Raw genomic sequence first — 6,252 nt, 5'->3', positions numbered from 1 at the left:
CAATTTCTATGTGGAAGAAATCCATGTGATAATGGAAAAGAAATAATAAAATCAAGTATCAGAATAGGCACATGGAATGTGAGAAGTCTCTACGAGCCCGGTAAGATACAAAACACCATACGTGAGATGATAATTTCTATGTGGGAGAAACCGCAATACCACTAAGTGTCAGGATAAACGAGTATCAGAATTTAATGGCTATTACAAAACATCCAACATTACACAACAATATTCAAATAGAAAGAGTAAACAGGTGCAAATACTTGGGAACATGGTTAACTCATAATGTAGAGCAAATTCTAGAGATTAAAAGTCGTGGTGAAATCGCTAGAGCCAAATTTGTAAATATGAAGTAATTTTACGACCTCCTTACAAACAGTTCCTCATGTAGTGGAACTGTTTGTAAATTGTTCTAAATTTCAGCAGTATTTTATATCAGCATAAAATTCACAATTATATTACCCTGTGTGTATTCATATCTTTCTTGAGTTTCCCTTGGTTTATTCTGCCTTCTTTCTACCTGTGGTATTCTTAAGGTTTTTCCTTGCTTTGGCATTTGCAACACGTGCCCCTACCATATCATTTTTTAAGTTAACCAATTTTCTAAAATCAGTATAGCTATTCCAAAAAAAAAAAACGATCTACCTTTTACATGTGGTTATATAGAATTTCTGCTTTTTTGCACATTTCCATAAAACATTATGCCACTAGCAAACTGAAAACTTTTAGACATGTCCATTCTAGTCAACACTTTGAAAAGCAAATCATAGCTTTCATATATCCTCAGCTATAACGCTATTGTTGATATTCACTGCGTAATTTAATATTGGGATTATTTATTTTCCAACAAATCAATTTACAATAGTTTTTACAAAATTAAATAAAAATACAAATTTTGTATTTAAAATACCATTTTAGTTTCATAAAAAGTGCACATTTGGGTAATATAAATCTGACAGTTAACAGATTTGTCCCAAATTGTACGCAATAATTCTTGAAATGCCTAAGCAACAATACATCACGGCTGAAAGAAAGCTCTGAGAAGAAATATACCGATATATTTAAGAAACTACCATCGAAAACGCTGAAATTGTTTCCCTAATGTTTGTTCGCACCATTTATTAAATCATCCTCTTAAACATCAATCTACTTTAACCGTAAACATTGCAGAGTAAAGAAATGGTGGTATTCTATTTTAATTAATTCATCTAACTCCAGCAAATATTGAGTAAGTTAATAAAGCATAACAACGATATTCAAGTAACTTATCAATTTAATATTTGCATTAGGGTCTATTGTGTACATTGCCGTCTACTACGGAGTAGATTCAACTTCTTTTGGTGAGTGCCTTTTGAAGATATATTTTGTAAGACATAATCATTTATACCACGTCACTCATTAAGTCCCTCGCCTAATAATAAAATAAACAACTTTTATGTAGAATTTGACATGATGTCCCACTGTTTTTAACACTTCCCTAACAATTATATGTCTTTTTTGTAGAAGGGTTTGTATTAATTAAGCCTTAAAATACGTCTCAGTTTCCACAACACTCTTCTGATTTGATCCTTATCTCTTTCTCTGGACCATCCTTTTATGGTCTGAAGATATCCGCTTTTTCCTTCATTTGTAGCCGTTTTTGCACATTTTTTCTTCAATAACTATATGTTATATTCGCTATTGATAGTTCTTTCCAGCTGATATTTGCCACTTTGGTCGGTCTAAATGGCTTTCAACTGCTGTTCTCCACTCAACTGACTGACCATTTTATTTCAGAGCGAAATGGTTCATCCATTGTCATAACGATGTAGAAACTACTGTTTAATGCACTGAAGTAATTTATAGCGCTTGCTACCTCTGATTTTAGGATGGAAGGACTGGTGTTCATTAGAACAGTCTGAAACAAAAAGGACTTCAACGTTCTGTTTTCGTATTTTTAGAATCTGTGTTGGGGCTCTGAGAAATGTTTTCGTTTGTGCCATGTGCCCATTTGTATTTTCTATTTGTTTTTTTTTTATACCTGTTTTGATAATCATATTTCTTCTAATATTATTCGATTTCTTTATATTTCTGAGACAACCATATATCTTTAGGTTCTCTAATTTTTGTCCTTATTTTTTAGTGTATTTCTTAAAGTGGAATAACAAATTACAAATCAGAGGCGAGAAGTCAGACGAAAATTTAACTTTGCCAAAAGATCAGATGAGTGGAGCTATTATCGCAAAGCTCTGACTGAATATAATAAGGAACTGAGAAGGGCAAGATGAGAATCGTGGAGAAGACATTACGAAGATATAGAACAGACTACATATGTCAAGATTCCATAAAGTTCTCTCCAAGGAACTTCAGATAAGTACCCACTCACTCTAAAAGGAGTGACTCCAAGAGAGCTGTAACTGCATTAATGGTAGCCAGACGCACTCATGGAAAATGTGTGAATTAAAACCAGACATGTTATACTGGATTTATGAAATGGTGGTAAAACACTTAAGCTTACCACAAAAGTCCTAACCAACAAAATTAAAATCAATAAACTAACAATTTTATCAGATGAACAACAAGGATTCAGATCCGGAAGATCTGCGTAGACGCCGTATTTGTACTAAGACAAATCACAGAAAAGGCCATCGAATACAATAAACCAGCATATCTATGTTTTATAGACCTGACAAAAGCTTTCGATCGCATCCAAGTCGAAGACGTCTTACACCTACTGTATAAAAGAAACATACTAATCAATATTATACAAACCATGGAAAACATTTACTTCCATAATCGAATACAGGCAAAGATAAATGGAAAACTAACACAGTATATACCAGTACAAAGCGGAGTCAGACAGGGTAACTCGTTAAGCCCACTTCTCTGTAATATAATAATGGACGAAATAATACAAGCAGTACGTAAAGGTCATGGTTACAGAATGGGGAACAAAGAAATCCAAATATTATGTTATGCAGACGATGTAAAATCGAATTTGTTGGGAAAATAATAAAGCAGGAAGCAAGGTTTAGATATCTGGGAATAGATATAACTAGTTGCGGAGCTGTTGAAGAAGAAGTACGACAACAAAGCTTAAAAACAAGTAAAGCGGCGGGATCTCTTAATGACACAATCTGGGAGAACAAGCACCTAAGACAAGACACAAAAACAAGAATCTATAAAGCAGCAATTAGACCTATATTAATATACACGGCAGAGACAAGATCTGACACATCAAAAACGAAACGACTACTAGAAACAACAGAGATGAAAATACTTCGACAAATATCAGGAAAAGTCTGTTGGATAGGGAGAGAAGCGAAAACATAAAAAGAGCATGTAATATAGAAGAGTGACAAAACGATAACATGAGTGGAACGAACACATTAGTAGAAGCTTTAAAGCCTACATACAAGAAGGAAGAAGAAGTGGTAAAAAAAACAATTACATATGCATTAGGGGTATGGTGGCCAAAGGTGCAGCACAATTGTTAACATTTTTTATATATTTCATTGAATAGTCTCGTTAATATAGGGACGTTTTCTTCATTCGGTAATTTGAAAATCTCTGTATGTACCTAATCTGGACTACTTGCTTTTCTCGTTTTACTATTTTTTAATTGCCCTGCTGACTTTTGAATTTAATATATTAATTGCTGCTTCTAGATGTTGAAAAATCTGGGAATGTTACTACTTTTTATTCATGGAATTTTGGAGAAAAACAGCAAATTTAATTCATATGATTTATTGTGGTGTACATGTTACAGAAAAATAGTTTAAAAAACACATCAAATATTATATATCTTTACAATGCATAAAAACCTTAGCCTTCCAAGAGGGAAGGCTGAGAATTTCTTGTTTCTGAGTGACGTACATGCTCGGCTATGCACGAATTTAAGGATAATAGTTAGCATACCGTTAATTCTGTATATCGTGTGCTATTCCGCACATCTTCAATTTGCGATTGGCCAAACAGATTTTGTGAACTTTTTTGATTAAATAACTGCGTACTTGAAGCCACTAGAGCGATCATTTCGGGGGTTTAATAATACTTATCAATCCATTGCATTGCTTATACAGTATTTTTTTATCTGATTAGAGTATAACTTAAAGCGCTGTAACTTTTAGGCTAAGGATGATACATTCTAGATCATATGGATTTGTCATTAGTGGTACCACTTATATGTAAAAGTCTGAACTTATTGAGTTATGTGGTATAATTAATATTTTGTTATATTCATATAAGCGGTAGGAGTAGAGGTATTCCAAAGAAGATTTGGTATGAGACGATTAGGCAAGATATATCTGTGAAGGGGATCGATGTTAGCAGCACAGTGAACCAAGTAAAAGTTAGTAATTAAATGAGAGTTTTGTGGTATTTTAAGTTGGAGTATAATACAACGAAACAGTATGTGTTTTAAGGTATAACATTCTTTGTAATTCAAAGTTTGGCTGTAAGGTCCTTTGATATGTTCAGTTAAAATTCAATGGTAAATACTGTAGTTACTATGGGTTTTGTTATTACCTAATTAGGCATGTAAATAAATCAATATATTTGTGATAATAGGCTTATTGACATTAAAGTTTGAACTATAGTAATCTTAGTGACTAAAATTTAATTGATAGTACAAATTTTTCAATCGTACCGTTAAGAAAACTCCTTATAATTTGGTTATGCAACAATCTTGCTGCCGAACTCAATTTTTACGGTTTCATTAATTGTTAAGTAGTTTGTTAGTTGTTATTAAATTAGTTAAACAAATGGTTTGTATAAATATAGTTGAGTCCATTTTCTTTTCGCTGGCTGGAAGAAATGGTTCTCTGTTCAATTTTGTTTAATATAGTTTTATTTTAATGGTTTATGCTATTAAACTGTTAATAAACTACAGTTCTTAATTTTTTCTGTCTGGATGTTAATATATACTTAATTGTAAATTTGATCTCTATTTCAATAAACAATGCAAATGACTATAAAGTTTGCTAAATACTAAATAACGGATCATATTGGAGGGAACATGAACCATTGCTAGCTATGCCGATATCTCCTAACTTTATTATATATATATATATATATATATAGTTCTCCTGGAACATCAAGAAGAAGCAGAACTAATCTGACTTGACAATGGCAAGTGTGACCTTGCCGAAACGTCGCCAAAACAATGGTTTTTATAAAAACCAAAACTATTTAACGCGGAGTCAAACCCAGAAAATAACTGAAACCCTATATATATATATATATATATATATATATATATATATATATATATATATATATATATATATATATGTGTGTGTGTGTGTGTGTGTGTGTGTGTGAAAGAACGGAGAAACTGAACCTGGAACAGGGGGCAATTGAAAGCTGCAATGAATATGTATATTTGGGAATAAAACTAACGAGTACAGGACGAAACGAAGAAAATATTAAAGAAAGGATGTAAAGGGAAGACAGGTGATAGAAACCCTGAATTCAGTACTGTGCAAAAAAATATACGAACAGAAAATAAAAACGAATTTACAAAATATTAAAACTTGGCTGACTGATTAACCTACGGAGCTGAAGTCTGGTAATTAACCAAGAAGTACAAGGCTAAATTACTATCCACTGAGATGGATTTTTGGGGGAGGTCAGAAAGAAGATCTAGACTAGAACATATAAGAAACGAAGGCATTAGACAGCAAATGGGAATAGAAAGAACAATCATAGAAGACATCGAAATGCAACAGCTAGTATGGTACCGGCACGTAAGACGAATGAAGGAAAGAAGAATACACAAAAAAGAATGGACCCTCACAGAAAAACGAAAACGAGGAAGACTAGCAACCACATGGATGAAGGGAACAACTATTTCGTTTATATACGATACGTGTCGAAATATATATGTGAAGATAAGCAGGTAACCATGATCAATTCTGTGACCACTCGTTATAAAAGGCGATGTTATCGAAGCAGTTAATGAATTTGTATACCTGGGAACAATTGACAAGAATGGAAATAGCACTACTGCAGAATTTTCTTGACCAACAAGTGCTATTTTGGGCTCAACTGCTTTTTCATCTCAAATATATTAGTAGCCTTATTCTAGTTTTGCTGCACTGGTTTAACCAATCAGAGACTTTCCAAGAATATACCAAGGCTGGCCTAGATATTAACCTCGCGAAAACAGAGTACCTATCTACAAGTGAAGAAGACATAGAAGATCTACAGATTGATGACAACGTAACAATCAAAGGAAAGGATAAATTCAAATACCTGGGGTTTATAATCACG

This window comes from Diabrotica undecimpunctata, chromosome 10, assembly GCF_040954645.1.
Source record: "Diabrotica undecimpunctata isolate CICGRU chromosome 10, icDiaUnde3, whole genome shotgun sequence".
In the NCBI taxonomy this organism is placed as follows: Eukaryota; Metazoa; Arthropoda; class Insecta; order Coleoptera; family Chrysomelidae; genus Diabrotica; species Diabrotica undecimpunctata.
Note: the sequence above shows the minus strand (reverse complement) of the source record.